The sequence below is a fragment of the Xenopus tropicalis genome, chromosome 8, assembly GCF_000004195.4.
Source record: "Xenopus tropicalis strain Nigerian chromosome 8, UCB_Xtro_10.0, whole genome shotgun sequence".
NCBI lineage: Eukaryota > Metazoa > Chordata > Amphibia > Anura > Pipidae > Xenopus > Xenopus tropicalis.
In genome coordinates this window covers 40,694,224-40,712,590 of record NC_030684.2, presented here as the reverse complement: position 1 = coordinate 40,712,590, position 18,367 = coordinate 40,694,224, and positions in this window count along the sequence as shown.

The window sequence follows — 18,367 nt, the reverse complement described above, 5'->3', positions numbered from 1 at the left end:
TTTCTGATGTTCTAAAATGTCACGAAAATTCTTTTATCGGTCGTACGAAAATATCGCAATTACATTCCGAAAGTCACAAGATGTTTGTGCCGAAAAGTTCGATAAGCGATGAAAAACTTTCTGGCTTTGATGCTTCCATGTCTGGCTTTGTAAGCCTTCCATAGGACTCAATGGGACTCGACAGATCAAACCTGGTGAAAATATAGTCCCGAGGAAAGTTTATCCAAAGCTTTAAAGAATTCCGAAATGTTCGTAGTCTTTGCGCTAAATACGCTTCTTCTTTGGTTTTTTAACAAAAACCACGAAAAGTCGTGGAATTTTAACTAAATGTTCACATACATTCCAAAATGTTCTATAAGTAAAAAGAAAGGTAGAAAAAATACGAAATTATCTCAAAACTGTTTAGTAAATGGGCCCCAAAGTGTCACCTTCTATTATTATAAAGGCAGCCATAATGTATATGGTGTTGTGTATATTCGTATGGCCTGCAGGCTTATAGGTCAGATAAAGTACCTTGTCGGTCTGTATATGTCTGCCTTAAATATTCTTGCTGGATGTATTATTTGACCTACATCTTTTGTAAGTCTACCACCTTGTGCTAAGAGCAACAGAAACAGTCATTCTTATTGCCCTCCAAAAGTCTATGGTGCCCCCCATCCCTATGAGGCAAAATGCTAATAAACTGTTTCAAGCAGCACAGCAGCATCTCTATCCCTAGCAACACAGCAGAAACTGTTTGGGTCACTAGGGATTACACATGATCTCATGCTAGGAAATAAAAATAAATATACATGAGTGGGAAAATGCACCGTGCTTTCATAATACCGTGCCTTTAATTTGCCATTATGCTTTCTTCTGCTAATTTTTATGATCTCTAACAGATAGTTCCTATTTTTGGGGTTAATAACAGACCGTCCAAAGGATGAAAGTGACACAAACTATATAAGGCTGCCATGTAATTAACACTCAACATCCACACCCTGTATCCCATCAAGGAGCCTAAGTCCTCCATAGTGTAATAAGAATCGCATAATGGGTGGATGGATACTGCAACATTATATTCTGTACATGTTTAAATCTGCTCTGGAATTGCAAGAGAATTAAAAAATGTGAGCATCACTAATTGGCAACTTCTCTTCCTAAGGAGAAACCTTGCAACTGCTGGGGGGCTCAGGAGCAGAGTCGTACTGGCCTGGAGGGACAACAAAACCCCGGTGGGCTCTGGCCCTTGTGTGCCCCGCTAACTCAGACCTGATACCTGCCTACATGTACTGGCACTCTCCTGCTCACTTCCCTTCCCTGATTGTAAATACACATGTGGGGGGACGTGGAAGGGGGTGGTATTTAGGTGGGCTGGCCAACAGCAGAGGCCTCTGGGGTGACAGCCCCGGTGGGCCTCACACACCCCAGTAAAGGCACTGACTGATAAGCAGTTCCATTGTATGTTTATAAATAATGCCTTATTTTATGTGGGCGCTAAAATTATTTTTATGTTGTAGGACCCAGTAACTTTCAGTTATGTCACAGTTCTTCATTACTGAATCAGTTACAGAGAAGTTGCTTACTGTGTCCAGGTACTGCGCTCCAACTATAACCAATCCCTTACTGATTCTGCTACACCTGATCAAGGGTTACTAATTTACATCAATACTTTAAAAATATATCTAAAAATCAAGTGACCAAGCTGTAGTGATTAAAATACCGTATATACTCGAGTATAAGCCGATCCGAATATAAGCCGAGGTACCTAATTTTACCTAAGAAAACTGGAAAAACGTATTGACTCGAGTATAAGCCTAGGGTGGGAAATGCTAACTACTGCTAATACTGCTAACAGCTGCTGTAATAGGATTTCTCTTGTTTAAGTATCACTCCCATCATCCTGCTGTGCTCCCCTGCGTGCGCTCCCATCATGCGCTCCCATGGCAGCTTCATCATCCTGCTGTGCTCAAGGGTGCGCTCCCATCTATCAAGTTGTTACACCACTGGACCTACTGTAATACCTTAATCAAGCTGATGTTACTGGGGACATGGCCCTCAGCACGTAATGGAATGCACTAGGCATGGAGGCATATTTATCAAAATTCTATTTTTTTTAAAATTTGCATAAACTCAAAAACTTATCAAACTCGAATGTGTTCTTATTTGTTAAAAACTTCAAGATTAAAAATCTTGATCATGAAAAAAGTAAAAAAAACCCACAAAAACACAAATGCAGCAAATTTGTATTCTACTCTTTTCAATGGGTCTAAAAACCTCGAAAAAATTAGAAAAAAAGTTGGCTTCTAGCCTATTAAGTGGGTAACACTAAATTGTCTTTATGTAATGAGTAGGGTTCAGCAAAAGATTATAATATATTTATAAATGCATAATGTCCATTTAACTGGAACAGCAGGATATTTTATAAGCAACTATTAAAATGTACCTGTATAGTTTGTATAGGAATGGGATACCTTTTCTGAAAACCTGATTTCCAGAAAGCTAGGAATTATGGGAATTATGGGAAGATGACCTCCCACAGGGTCTATTTTAAACTAATAATTCTACATTTTTAAAAATGATTTCCTATTTCTCTGTAGTAATTACCTTGTACTTGATGGAAACTAAGCAGCATGAATCCATATTGGTGGCAAAATAATCCTATTGGGTTTATTGCAAATTTAAGTTACTTTTTAGTAGACTTAAGGTACAGAGATCCAAATACCAGAAAGATTTCTTATCTGTAAAGCCCCATTTCTCAAGCATTCTGGATAATAGGTCCCATACCCATACAAAAAAATCCCTGTTATCCCATATCAGTGCTTTCTCCTTGCGCTGCTTCCAGTATAATTAATGCTATGAATATATGTTAGCTGATATTCTGTGCTATTCTGTGCTTTCTAATGAGTCAGAGTTTACACTGAACTGCAGGCAAAGCCTCTTACATTAATCATCCGGTTTCTTTTTCTCTACCAAACGTATTACAACATGCATTTCACTTATAAGGGGAAGTGAAAAAAGGTGGGTTCTCGTTTACTAAATGGATCATGAGTCACAAAATTATCCAGTGTCTGTATTACAATTCTCTCCTTCTGCTATTGAAAGATATTATTTGAGACAAATCAGTATATTCTCAAATGTTAGCTTTAAACTGGAGGAGGGCCTCACTAAACTTCACTATAGGTAGGGGTTATACATATTAAGACCTCAAGTAGAGTGGCACACAGAAAAAGCCATTACTTAGTATGAACTATGTCTATGGAGATTTGTAATTTGCCAGAAAGCAACCAACTTGTGATGTAAATCTTATGTGGTCAGAGAGGACAAAAACGGGGCTTTTTGGTGAGAGCTCCAAACAATATGTGCTGGGCAAATCAAACACAATGGGATCTGGGCATCTTGCTAAAATAGAAAAAAACACACATCTGGGAGTTAAAGGGTGCTAAGAAAATCCTCATTACCTCCCACAACCCCATTAATAAACCTTATACAATTATATACATATACAGGTATGGGATCTCTTATCCGGAAACCTGTTATCCAGAAAGCTCCGAATTACGGAAAGCCCGTCTCCCATAGACTCTATTTTAATCAAATAATTCAGAATCTTAAAACTGATTTACATAGTAACATAGTAAGTTGGGTTGAAAAAAGACATACGTCCATCACGTTCAACCATAATAATTTCCTTTTTCTCTGTAATAATAAAACAGTACCTTGTAATTGATCCCAACTAAGATATAAATAATCCTTATTGGATGCAAAACAATCCTATTGGGTTTAATAAATGTTTTATTAATTTTTTAGTAGACTTAAGGTATGGAGATCCAAATTATGGAAAGACCCCTTATCCGGAATACCCTTGGTCCCGAGCATTCATGCATAATGGGTCCTATACCTGTATACATTCTATTAGAAAACAGAGAGAATATATGGGCCATTTTAAAAAAAAAGTAGCATTTCTTAATAAAGCACATTGGAACGGAAAGGAAATAAAATAAAGAAAGGAATATTGTGCCGTTCAAGGTAACAATGTCATACTGAAGAGACCAATTTGAACAACACGGACACAAACGACCACAGGGAGCCCAAAAAGATATGAAGGATATTTTCCCCATTTGTGAACACTTTTCTGGTATGAAGGTCAGATTGATGTATCAGATCCAATTTAGAATTTCTGGGTTTTTTCCAAGTCAAAAAATAATGTGTTAAATCGAACTAGATCCATATTTTTTTACAACCTGATGAAAAATCATTGTAGGGGGATAAATCAGCCCGATGGCCTCCAGGTCAGCCAGAGGGCTTTAAACCTACAACTACAATAAAAAATCAAAGTACAAGTATGGGACCCATTATCCAGAATGCTACGGGCCCAGGGTATTCTGGATAAGGGGTCTTTCCGTAATTTAGATCTCCATATCTTAAGTCTACTAAAAAAATCAATAAAACTTTAATTAAACCCAAAACGATTGTTTGCATTCAATAAGGATTAATTCTATCTTAATTTGGAGGTACTGTTCTCTGTTTTTACAAAGAAAAGGGAAATCAATTTTAAAAATCTTAATTATTTGATTAAAATGGAGTCTATGAGAGACAGGCTATCTGTAATTCAGATCTTTCTGGATAACGGGTTTCCAGACAACAGATCCCATACCTGTAATTTATTTTAAGGTAACTAAGACTAACTAAGCCAGTGGTTAATCTCGGCCTTCCCTCTGACTATAAAGTGAATTGCTGGTGGGAAGGCATACGCAGAGCTTCATTTTCCAAAGTCACCCACAGTTTTCTGCAGGAGAGCCATAGCTCTAACATAGATCAGGGGCCCATCTATCACACTCATGTACATAATGAACAAGTCTCACCCAACATGGCTACAAACTTAACACTTACAGGGGGCAATTTTAAAAACAAAGCTGTTTCCCCTAACTACAGTGTGGGTTTTATTAGCCTGCACCTCCACTGGGGGCAGTGTCGGACTGGCCCACCAGGATACCAGGAAAACTCCCAGGGGCCCGGGTGTCTGTGGGCCCTCTTGCTTCTAAATATTTAGCCTATTTCATGGTCATTCCCTATTTCTGTATGGGAACAAGGAAGCTTGATAGATGGAAGAATATAGTATGTAGAGAAAAGAGACTAGGATAATAAAGAGTTTGAGGGAGGAGAGGAGAAATTAAAGATTTGAGAGTGGGCCCATTGTCCATGGTTTTCCGGTGGGCTCCTGCCATCTCAGTCCAACACTGATTGAGGGAAACAATTTCTTGATGATGGATGCCCTTTAATAAATCTTTCCATGGGGCATATAATAGAATCAGTGTAATGTTACTATTATTAATAGTACTAGTAATATGATTGTATTCATTATTTTTTACTAGTAACCCACAAGTATTTGATTGCCATCTAATGATCAGTCCAGAGTTGTGTTTTTGATTTAATCATTTTATTGACATGTACCTGTGATATTTCCTGGTTCAATTCTTACGTAAAAATCCCCAAGACCCATGTTCCATTTAGCTGGGCCCTATCCCTATATTCTAAGCCTTAAGCTCTTCTCCCCAGAACTGACTAACTAACTTCATTTTCCTGAATAGTGACCTTAAATGGGATGTTTCACTTTTCTGTTAACTTTATTATTTTGTATTATAAGCATAACCAGAGTTTGGGGGACCCCTCACTATTATTAGTTATAGATGTTATGGTCCGGTCACAGACAGCGGGGATCCTTATTTACACCACTGATAGACTGAGCTATTCTAAGCAATTTTTCAAATGGTCATAATATGGTTTTTGAATTAGAAACATTACTATTTTGTCTATTTCCAGTCTTCAATTCAAAGATCTTATCTAGTTGTTGGGATCACTGACCCCTGGTAACCAAAAACAGATCAATTATGTTAATTTAATTTTGTTGTTCTTTTTCATTTAGGCATTATTAATTTTTCATTCTGACTTGCAAACTGCTGCCTGATTGCTAGGGTAAATAATCCCTAGCAACCAGATACACATTGAAATTCTTAGCCAGGGAGCTACACAACCAAAAAATGTTGGTTTCAGATTAAAGGAACAGTAACACCAAAAAATGAAAGTGTATAAAAGTAACTAAAATATAATGTGCTGCTGCCCTGCACTGGTAAAAGTTGTGTGTTTACTTCAGAAAGGCTACTATAATTTATATAAATAAGCTGCTATGTAGCCATGGAGGCAGCCATTCAAAGGAGAAAAGGCACAGGCACATAGCAGATAACAGATAAAACACTATTGTACTCTATAGAACTTATCTGTTATCTGCTATATAACCTGTGCCTTTTCTCCTTTTTTCCAGCTTGAATGGCTGCCCCCGTGGCTACACAGCAGTTTATAATATAAATTATAGTAGTGTTACTCTAGCAAACACACCAGTTTTACCAGTGCAGGGCAACAGTGCATTATATTTTTATTACTTGAAAGCTCTTTCATTTTTTGGTGTTACTGTTCCTTTAACTACCCCTTTAAGCCAAAGTCTGGGTGAGCTGCTTCTATCACCTTCAGACAATGGCAGTTTGATGCACATGTGGAAGTTAATCACATCAGTCATCTATTTATATATTCTTTATTACCTCTTGTAGTGAAAGTCAGACTCTCACCAGTCGTCATAACTTAATGCGCTGCTGCATAAGAAGCACTTATTTCCCTGTTTTATAACGTACAACGTTTGCCTAAAACAGAAAACCTTCCTAAACTCAGCATCTTGTTACATTGGAAACCAGTGCTTTCCTCAGCTCCGTTTCCTTATAGGGTCTGAAATCCCCTAAAGCCGGGAAGGCGGAGGAACTTGTGACAGCCTCCTTCATGGTGACCGGTCTCCTGGAAGCCGGATTCACTGATGTCAGCTTACAATTTAGGCTACAATAACAGGAAATCCTGGAGTGTTTACACTGGCTGCTTTGCCTGTGATGGGACATATTCTTTCTCCTTCACTTCCTTGGTATGTCTGTTTCCTCTGATTAAAATACTCTAGGCTGGAACACTGAAGAAGGATGATGATAGTATGAATTGCAGAACGGAAAGGTACATTCTGTAACTGGAATGTTGAGGTGTGCAACTGTTACCTTTCTGGGATGTCAAGATAAAGCTTTGCCCTTTGGTCATTCTTTAACGTATACTTTATTCAAAGGGATTAGTTAATATGTTGGGTATTTGGAATAAAGAGGTACTCTAATGCATGGACTTGCTGAGATGATACACCTGTATGTACAGAGTCAACAGTAAACAGACAACAGCTTGCAGGCTGCAATCCTGTTGGGCCTACAAGCCAGCCAAATCAGAAATATTCATGTGAAATTAAAAATAGCCCTGTGTTACACTGTTAATTGCATGGCCATCTTTGATTTTTCCCCTGAGATACAGCCTGATTGACACAAGAAGTGTCGGTGTAGTGCAAAGGCAGTGAAGGGTCAAAGGTATGCACTGTGGCAGTGGATGGGGGCCCTTGACTGGGCTACCCAGTGGACCCCAGGTAGCCCAGTCTGACACTGAGGATACAGTACTACTGCAAACAATATTCAGGTATGTATGTAGTACTACTAGATGCAAAATATGCACACTTAATACTGTTTGAAAATCAATGCAAGGATACAAGGTATTAAGGTATGTAAGGTAGTAGTGAGTGCCCCCCTGCATAGTATTTAGTCCCCATTTAGTGCCTTCAAGAGAAAAGATCTGGAGATGTGTGGGTGGGAGAGGTAATGTAGTCCCAATGGGTCATGTCATATTCTTTGAGTGCAGATGGGTTGCACTTGTACAAGTATATTGTACCCAACCCAATGTGATTTCCTTGGACCTGCCTAAGAAAGAGAACAGATTTTTTGTCTATAGCCTGGGATGGAGCAGGCACCAGTGAAGGTGTCGCCTTTTAGACAGAAGGCCTCAGAGAGAACACAAGTCATTGCAATATGGCATCAAGCACAGGAGTCTTTTAGTAAGCTGCTTTGGCTTCACTAAGTGAATGTGAGTGGTTTGTACCTTAGGTAAGTAATCCACCAATGTAAAAACTCAAGTGCAAGTGACTTTGAGTTTTTTTCCCCAGACATCTACCAATTAGATATTAGCTATTGTTGGAACCGTGAGAACTGTAACCAAAATGCCCCTGTGTTCATTTGCTACTATTGATCCTCAATACTGGATTTAAATGTATCTGCATTGTTCTTATAAGTACATTTCCTACTTAACTTCTGGTGCCGATGAGTGCTCTTGTGTAGGAGTGTCAGGAGTGTAACCTGTGTTCTGGCTGAGTGGGCTAGAAGGGAGTAACAATAGCATTTCACATAGTTATTTATACAGCTGTAAGCACTTGGTACAGTCGGAAGTGGAAGAGCTTGTCCATGGTAAAATATTACTGGCCATATATCACAGGCCACTCAGCCTATAGTGAGAGACCACAGCCCTAACAAGTGTTTGTAGGCTTGATTATGACACATGGGGGTTCTGAGAGGAGATAATGTGGTGCTCAGAGAGTCTGATAAGTATCTAATGTCTCATTGAAGCCAATTTATAGAAGCTAGGGGAGTAAAGAAACAGGGAACTGCTTGAACTTTCATCTAGGTATGCCCATATCTCAGAACTAACTTTCCAGGATTATATAAGAGCATCAGTATTTAATTGCCCCCATTTGTTTGCCAATCCCGCAATACACCTCCATAGCAGAATACCTGCATCTAGTATTATATCTGTATAACAGCAGCAGTCTCGTCCCTTCAGCAGTATGTCTGACTGTCGCCATGTGTCCAGCAGCATATTTCTCACAAAATAAGTGAATGTTGCAAAATTGTAGGACTCTGCTGACACATCTTCTTCATAAATGGTATATCACGTATAGGAAGAATATAGACCACCCACATAAAATGTGTTTGTCAAGATGCAAGTGGAAAAAACCTTTTGTTATGAAGGGGTTGTAGATTATTATTAAATGTACAAATTCAGTTAAACAAGGTGTGTGGCTTGAAGTCATCCCGTTAACATAAGAAATACACATCAGTCAATAAGGTGCATTTACTTACCTTGAGTAATTTTGCAATTTGGACTACAGTCATCAACTTTTTTGCCCCAATGCAGTGGTTTTTCCAGAATTCAGGCGTCATTGCGGACCACATATATGTGTGTTTTGTGCAAGAGTATACAGTATCTGTCAGAAATAGGGCTGCCTCCTTCCAATATTTTCTAATTTTTCTCTATTAATAACACTGGCATCAAACATAATTTTTACTGGCCAGGCCAGTAAAATACCAGCCAGGTGGCACCCTAGCTGGAAAGCCTCTAAATCAGTCTCTCTTGCCAACAGTCTGTCATAATTTTATCTGGTATCACTGTAGGGACCAGGATCCCCCTCTGAAGACAAAATGAGCACCAGTCGATGTGTGAAGTGTGCAAGAGCTCACTGTGAATCCAAGTCCTTGTAAACATATTTTATAAGCGCTAATAGATGTCTATGTTTTGTCAAGTTGTCAAGTGCTCAAACACTCATGACAAGACTTCACACTATAGCAGACAATGGAGTGAAGGGTAGAAGTTTCGGATTTCTGGACATAAAGAAGCTCACACAGAGTTTGTCTGAAAAGGGCAAGGGACATTTATAGTTGTGTTGCTCTTTTAAACATTATTAAACTGCTTCCTGTTTATATACAATCATTGCTTCATTGTACAGAGTCCAAGTGAAAGTGGCACATGATTACCTAAATCAAGGCCCTAAATGCACACAACAAAATAGAATTTCCCTAGATCAAAACTAGAAGTACCTGTTATTTGCTAATTTAGTAGATTATTGAGTGTGAGCTTTCAGTACCTGTTTCGGTCATGCTTGAAGCAGGGACCTAAGTCTCAAAAGATCACACTCTATAATCTACTATCTTAGCCAAGGTATTAACTACAATATTTGCTTTTATATCAATTTATAATGGACTATATAAGTTTATTTAGCAATCAGGAAGGTTTGCATTATTCATCTGCCTATTCACCATATCAGTCAGTTTAGACTACAGGAAATAGGTTTTAAATTCAGTAACATAGGGGGTAATTTGGGAGCTGGAAAAATGAGAAATTCCTTTCCAGGATAGATTATAACACCCAGTTCAGCAAATGCATTGTAAGTAGGCTTAGACATCCTTTAGAAAGGAATACTGTCATGGGAAGGTGTGTTTTTTTCTAAATGCATCACTTAAAAGAGCTTCTTCAGCAGAATCCTGCAATGAAATCCATTTTTTCAAAAACACAATTTTTTTTCATATTTAATTTTGAAATTTCACATGGGGCTAGCCATATTCTTCATTTCCCAGGGTGCCACAGCCATGTGACCTGTGCTCTAATAAACTTTAGTCACAGTTTACTGTAGTGCTGCAATTTGGAGTGATATCCCCCCCCTCCCAGCAGCCGATCAGCAGAACAATGGGAAGGGAGCAAGATAGCAGCTCCCAGTAGCTATCAGAATAACACTCAATATTAAGAAATCCAAGTCCGGCCTGGGAGTCCTCCAGTTATATGGGAGTAGGAGAAACAATAGGTTACCTGAAAGCAGTTCTAATGTGTAGCGCTGGCTCCTCCTGAAAGCTCAGACTCAGGCACAATGCACTGAGATGGTGACTACACACCAATATTACAGCTAAAAAAATACAATTGTCGGTTCAAGAATAACATTTTAAATGGTAGAGTTAATTATTTGCTATGTAAACAGTGTAATTTAGGAATAAAAAGTATACCATAAAAATCATGACAGTATCTCTTTTAGGAAAATCAAAAAAAGACTGCACTAATGCTGCCATTCACTGATAGATTAAGGTTGCAGGAGCAAGTAGTATAGATCAGAAGGGTCAAGCTTATTGAGACGAGTCCAACACTGCCATTAGTTCCAAGCTCAGGTCTGGCTATGGATTCCAGCCCAGTAAGGGGAGAGCTAAAGCTAGCAGCTTAATGCAGGGATTATGGAATTAAGATGGACAGGGTAGCCCAAGGCAGTACAAGGTCACTTGATGGCAATGAGGTGTTGGGAAGGTGTTCTCTCTTAGATTTAAATAGTGAAACAAAGTGGTTGAATTACCTGTGTGTGCACACAGCTTAGAGGAAACTTACAAGAAGATTTTTTGCATAACTTAACCCAGATGGTTTTTCCCCCTTTAATATAGAAACTAATGGGATGAAAACTATGGTTGCCTTCTTTTGGATAATTACCATGATGATGCAATAGACAATGGAAAATAAAGGAGGACACATTTCTACTGAATCATGGGTGCCAAATTGCAATCATAGAATCTGAGTTCCATTGCAGAAAGGATAAGAAGCCCTTATCTACAATCTAGTGAGGAATTATTTGGGAGAAGGGTTGAACTAGTAAACAGATGTGTGTCTCATCTGCTGTATTATTTTGTTCATCAGGTAATCAGTAGGGTAACCTGTGCATTACCAAGAGAAAAACACATTTCATACCCAGTGTACAGATTTCAGAGTTTTCAGAGCATACAGCAATATGATATTTTATTACAGCAAACTGGGCACAAGAAACATTTTCTCCACATTGTGCTGGAAAGATTTGGGAATCCTAGTGCCAAATGGTTTAACCCTCTCATTTTGCAAAGGAGCTAGGAAAGCTTTGCAAGCAATGTCTCCATCTGGTACTGGAAGTATCATATTCCTTCTAGGTATTGTCGGTCTCCAATGTGAGCTTCTACGTGAGTAACAAACTGGCCCTTACAATAGAAAAAGGCTTAGAATAAAGATGTGGTAAAGTATGGCATAGGGAGGAATATTCCAATCCAAACTAAATCCTGCTGAAGACTTGGTACTTGGTCTCACATACAGGGTTATTCCAGGACAGCATACATCTGAGCACGTGTGTGTGCAATGGGAAACCCTGACACTGCATAGAGCCAAACTACTGTCTGTATGTGCAGCTCACACAGATTTAACAGATGATTTAATACTTTTACCCTTTGGGTAGAAATACATATACCTGATCATTATGCTCAACTGTAGGTATGCTTAACTGTTTTGTTATGTTGCATTGAATTTCCTCATCCCTAATGATGTCCAAAAGCAGTGATGGGCATCTGCAGGCTGAATGTAGCCCGTCAAGAAATGTTTTACCCCCAAGCTATTCAAGAGCACCACTGGCCTCTTTTGGTGACCACATTTTATAATATGGTCTTTTAACATGTAGTATAGTGAATAAACGCCAATGCTGTAAAGGCTGAAAAACTGGAGAATATTTAAGGCCATACTGAAGTCTGGAAAAACTCATAAATAAAAAACTCAAATAAATATTATTCTCTACTGCAAACATTAGCCATTTAGGAGTCATATCATCATTAGGAGTCTTATCATAAATCAACAATCTATGAGAGTATGTACAGCAGTAATAAAATATGTTTGATATATGGGCCTCCTCATGTGTAAGGTTCAGATGCTCTGAGAAGCACCAGTACAATGTCACACTGTGCAGGAATACAGCACCACTTTCAAAGACCCAGCAGTTATAGAGACCTGGCAGAATTACTCTCTGTAGAAAAGTCTAGCAGAACTGTTGTCATGAAGGGTTATGGGAGATCTACCTGTGCTCTTTTGGTTGGGTGGGCCAGTGGCTTCAGCATTGTCACTTAAATAAAAAATTGTCTATTGAGGCAGGAAGCATTTAAACAACATAAATTATGTCAGACTCATGCTAAACTCACTGTAGCCTGCATATAGAGCACAACATCTGTCTGTACCTGCACTAAAAGTAATAACTTTATTGTTTGAGGAGATATCTTGTCATATTGGTAAGTGCCTCTGGGATTCAGAGTTTACTTGCCTTAATTCTCTTAATCCTGTTATTGCTAAAGCTTTTGGCACATGGAAGGTTTATAGATGCAGGAGTGTGCAACATTGAGTTTTTAATGTATCCTACTTTACGGCTGGCTTTTGGGGGTTGCTGGTTGGTAAGCATGCCATTTTGGCAGATTATTGCCTGTGGCATTTGGCTCAGCATGATAGAGAAAACAAAAAGAAAGGGGCAAGTTTGATTTCTGAAAGAGTGATGTTGCCCCTTGCACAGATAATCCTTAGCAGTTTCAAAAGTTTCAAAACAAATATTACAGTTACATTGGGTTGCAAAAAGACCCCGTCATGTTCAACCCTTCCAAGTGAACCCAGCACACAGATACTGACCTATCTATACACTCACATACATAAACCATGTATACCAACATCAATAATGACTGTAGATTTTAGTTTCACAATAGCCTTGGATATTATACTTGTTTAAGAAATCATCCAGGCCCCTCTTAAAGGCATTAACAAAATCTGCCATCACAACATCACTAGGAAGGGCATTCCCCAACCTCACCGTCAAAACCCCCTACGCTGCTTCAAATGGAAGCTCCACTCCTCTAATGTAAAGGGGGGGGGGGGGGGCCTCTGGTGCGCTGATTTTTTTTTTTGTGAAAAAAGCACATCCTTTATCTGCCTATAATCCCCTCTAATGTACTTGTACAGAGTAATCATGTCCCATTGCAAGCGCCTTTTTTCAGAGAAAACAACCCTAACTTTGACCCTTTACCAGTTTAGCAGATGTCTCTGCACTCTCTCCAGCTCATTAATATCCTTCTTAAGGACTGGAGCCCAAAACTGCACTGCATACTCAAGGTGAGGCCTTACAAGGGACCTATAAAGGGGCAAAATTATGTTCTCATCCCTTGAGTCAATGCCCTTTTTTATACAAGACAGCACTTTATTTGCTTTAGTAGCCACTGAATGACACTGCCTGGAATTAGACAACTTATCTACAAAAACACCCAGATCCTTCTCCATTAAGGATACCCCCAACACACTACCAGTTACTGTATAACTTGCATTTATATTATTTTTTTCAAAGCACATAACTCTGCACTTTTCAACATTGAACCTCATTTTCATTTTGCTGCCCAGTTTTCCAATTTTTTTCAAATCACTTTGCTCTGCGCTCTGGTTTTTGCATTAGCCTTCCTAAATGTTCTACACTGCTCTGCAAATCTGCAGGGATACAGAAATTTCACCTAAACTGTGCCTTTACTGGTAAAATAAGTGCGAGCATGAGTCATTTTTTCCCACTGTCCAAAAGCATGATAATAATATTCCATTCCCTGGCAAACTTGCCTAATATTGTCTGGCTATGCAAAGATTTTACTCTTTAGCTGCAGAAAAGAATGATATCTAAAACAAATACAGTTGATTATTAATGCATCTCAGCATATGCTAAAGAGAGTGGAGTTTTGTACCCTGGAAAAACGTAATAAGTACAGGTATGCAATCTAGAAACCCATTATCCAGAAAGTTCTGAATTATGAGAAGGCCATCTCCTATAGACTCCATATTAAGCAAATAATTCAAAATGTAAAAACATCTTTTCTTTTTCTCTGTAATAATAAAACAGTACCTTATACTTGATCCCAACTAAAATATAATTAATCCTTATTGAAGGCAAAACTATCCTATTGGGTTTTTTACTGTTTAAATTATTTGTTAGTAGACTAAGGTATGGAGCTCCTTTGGCTACCAAAGAGTATGTGGAATTTTCTCTGACATTTCAATATACCACTTATGAAGTAAAAAAAGAATTGTATAAGAAATGCATGGCCCATTTGTCCAGCACTGTGACAATAAATGTGATAAACCCATTGGTAAGTGAAATACCTGCATTTACAGTAATCCCATACTTCTACATAGTAATGGCATGATGCACAAAAGACTAATACAGCCCAGAAGAAGTGTCTGCTGGCAACCACTCACTCTGCTACTACTCGTTGACTTCATATTTTTATTGACCCCACCAATAAGAATTCACATTCCAGTCTAAAATTTGAGATACATTTTTATATGTTTAATTACCTATAATTCTACAGTTTTCTATGTATCTCTCTGTCTAGCATATAGGGGGAGAAAATGTCCCAAGGGTGGGGGCAGTAATGAGAGAATGGCACAATGGATAGAGGGAAGAGAGATTATGGCATATGATGTGGACATAACGGTGGAATGGGACATGAGTAGAGAATAGTGCATAAACTGGAGGAGAAAAGACTATGGAGCAAGGGAAGGAAGGAGAGAGATAATGGAACATGGGTCATGAGTAGAATGAAGGAGGAAATGGCTAACTAGGAAAGGAGAGAATGGCACTGAAGGAAGGGAGGAGAAAGTGTAACATTAAGAAGAGCTAACAGGGAGTGGGAAAATGGCACTCTATAGGGAGAAGGAGACATGGGCAAATTATGGCACATGGGATGGGAGCAAGGAGAAAAACCAATAGATAAAAAGTATGCTTGGGGGAGAGATTATAAAGTGAAAAAGGACTAATAATAAAAGGACAGCATAACATTGAAATTAAATATGAAAAACTAAAAATTCTACTACTAAAAAACTGTTTTATATGTGTGTTTTTTTCCTAGTTAACCATGCGAGGATGGTGTCAGAACACCTTGCCCTGGCACTGTTTAAACTATCCTGCCTTTGCAGTGCTTATCACTGAGCTGTAGCAGGTTTACTAAATACCACTGAATTAAAGTAGTAAACTTTTGTTGGATAACTAAATACATTTTAACTGTAAGCTTTAAGCTTACATCTTTCCATAAATTTCAGACCTCTGTCCAGCCCCAGATCATATTCTGAAAGTTGGACTGTTATTATGTACCTTTGGGCAGGTAATGTGAGGTATACAACCTATTGCCTTGAATCTGATTGGGGTGATGTAGAAGTGGCGTACAAATGTATTAATCTGTTCCTGCTGGATGCTGGTAAGTAGTAAGCTTTTTGCACGTTATGCCTGGAATTATTATAAGAGAGACAAAAGGGTTTGAGTTCATTTGGGGAGGACTCTGAATAGTTCATAGAGCAGTTTCTGTGATTAGTTTTTCCACAGCAGATGTTCAATCTCAAAACTTTGAAAGAGCACCCTCCTTGTGCCCAACGGGGCCTAAAAGCTATACTCAAGTTGGGGAAACCTTAAAGGACAATGAAAGGTTAATATAAATTAAAAGTAAGTCTAAAGGCATTATTTTAAGTACTTACTGCATATCTAAATTCCCAGATCCCTGCTTGCTTCTCTGAGATATGGTGCTGGCAGCCTACAGCAGTGTGAAGACTACAGTGACATCACTGAAATATCTCTCCCCTTCCTATTCTCTGAGCATGTGTGTAACTTGATCCTGTCTCCTGTTCTGAGCTACACATGCCCACCAGCCAATCAGAAGCGGATCTGCCAGAGGGGAGGGGGGGAGGGAATAAAACACATGTGCAGTATGAAGCAAGGAGGGAAAGGAAGGGAGAATACCTTTTTAGAGATGGCTGCCTGTTCTAGAAAATGTGAAGTAAGTGTGACAGTAAATATTTGATTAGGTGAGCCAAAAGTGTGGTGTTTTTACTAAACAATAGGAGGACTATTGGGCAGTATGCTTTTTAAATTTTGACTTGCATTCTCCTTTAAGAAATTAACAATACAGTTTTGACGTACAGATCACCATAACTATAACAAAGGTGACTTTTCCTGTATGGCATATTTCACACATGGCGACTTGTATGTTTGCATATGGAATTTGTTACTCAACTAGGATTTTAAAAATTGTGCAATCTAATTGCCCAGTTTGTCTTCACCCAAAGGGGTGATGTGCCAATCCTAATCATATGTGATAGGATTCTTGATATTGTAGGGCAGGGGGTGGCCAAAACGTTGATCGTGGTCCACCAGCGGACTTCTGGTGGACTGCGTCTAAGCCTGCAAATGCAGAAGTGCGGCGCTTTTATGGCGTATGTGTACGTATGCTGTGTCGCGTACATACATGGGGAGGGGCCAAAGTTGATTGCTGCGCAAAAAGGTCTGGGCACCCCTGTTGTAGGGTTTTCAGCTTTGTCATGATAGACTAGTACTCTTCCTCCCTTATCTGTATACTTGAAAAACTGCAGTGAGCTGTTTATAAGAGGGACAATGATAGCCATTGGTGGATTAAAAGAATTTAGGACCTTGGCTGTGGCCCAATTGAGCCATCTACCTTTCAAATGCTGCCTGGCCTTGGCCTTATAGAGATAATTAGGTCACAAACTTATACAACTTGAAGAAATACTTATAGGTTAGTTAAACTGCTAAAAGCTTGTTTTGGTGTCTGTGCACTGTGTTTTTTTTAAGCCAAAAAGCCCTTCTCAGGTGTACAGCATAAAACTGATGACTATTTTATGGGGTAGCCAAACCCTAGTCCTATGTGTATTTGAAGAGCAACTTTAATTAAATATGTTCATTAATTGTAAAGTTATTTAGAAATAGAATGTCTACTTAAAGCAGTATTTGTATGTTGTTTACTGCACCAGACTACAGGTACCACTGAAATATTGAAGCAGTAGTGTCTGCTCTCCTCCAGTTGTATATCTTAGTTTACTACCCCTTTAGGGCTCTGGCACACGGGGGAGATTAGTCGCCCGCGACAAAACTCCCTGTTCGCGGGCGACTAATCTCCCCGAGTTGCCATGACCCGCCATCCCGCCGGCGAACATGTAAGTCGCCGACGGGATGGCACACGCGGCAGCGCGATTTCCCGCGAACAGGGAGTTTTGTCGCGGGCGACTAATCTCCCCCGTGTGCCAGAGCCCTTAATCCACGTGTCCATAATATCTCTCTTGTCTTTGCCCATAGTGATACAGTCCATGACATTTATCAGTAGCAAACCAAAACTAGCATGCCAATGCAACTAAGCATAAATTTTGAAAATTTGCAGCTAGTCTTTATTTTTACTTTTTCCTAGAATTCAGGCATCATTGCAAACGCAAATGGGCGATGCTCTTGATTGCGCTGTGGCAACCGTAGTTGCGTCTGATTCGCCAAAATGGACACAATTGCAATGTGCTTTATTGCAAATCGGCCACAGTTGCACTGAATATTTTCTAAGCCTCTCTGGCATCATTAGCAGTGTTTGGTGCGCGAGTGACACGTGCGTCCAATCCTTTTGATGTACCTATTTACACAGGAAGGAACACTGGACCTACCATCTGGTCAGGAGGTGGTAGTAGCTTTAGGGTTCCCCTGTGTCAATAGGCACAGCAGCATCTGATTCGGAACTAGAGGCAGGAAGGATTAAAGGAGAAGGAAAGGTAAAAACTAAGTAAGCTTTATCAGAAAGGTCTATGTAAATACAGCTGTAAGCACTTACAGTAACGCTGCACTGAGTCCTCTATCAAAAGAAACACAGGCTTTCTTGTCTTTTTTTTTGTAAACATGATGTTCCAGTGTCTGACTTCCTCCCTCAGAAACAGCCTTAATTCTCTGGGCCAGAGTCTGCGCAGTTCTCTTCTCTCTCCTGCTCCCTCCCCTCTCCCTTAGAAATGTGTGATCTGAGCTATAACGGCTAGAGACTGCAGGCAGGAAGCAACTTAAAAT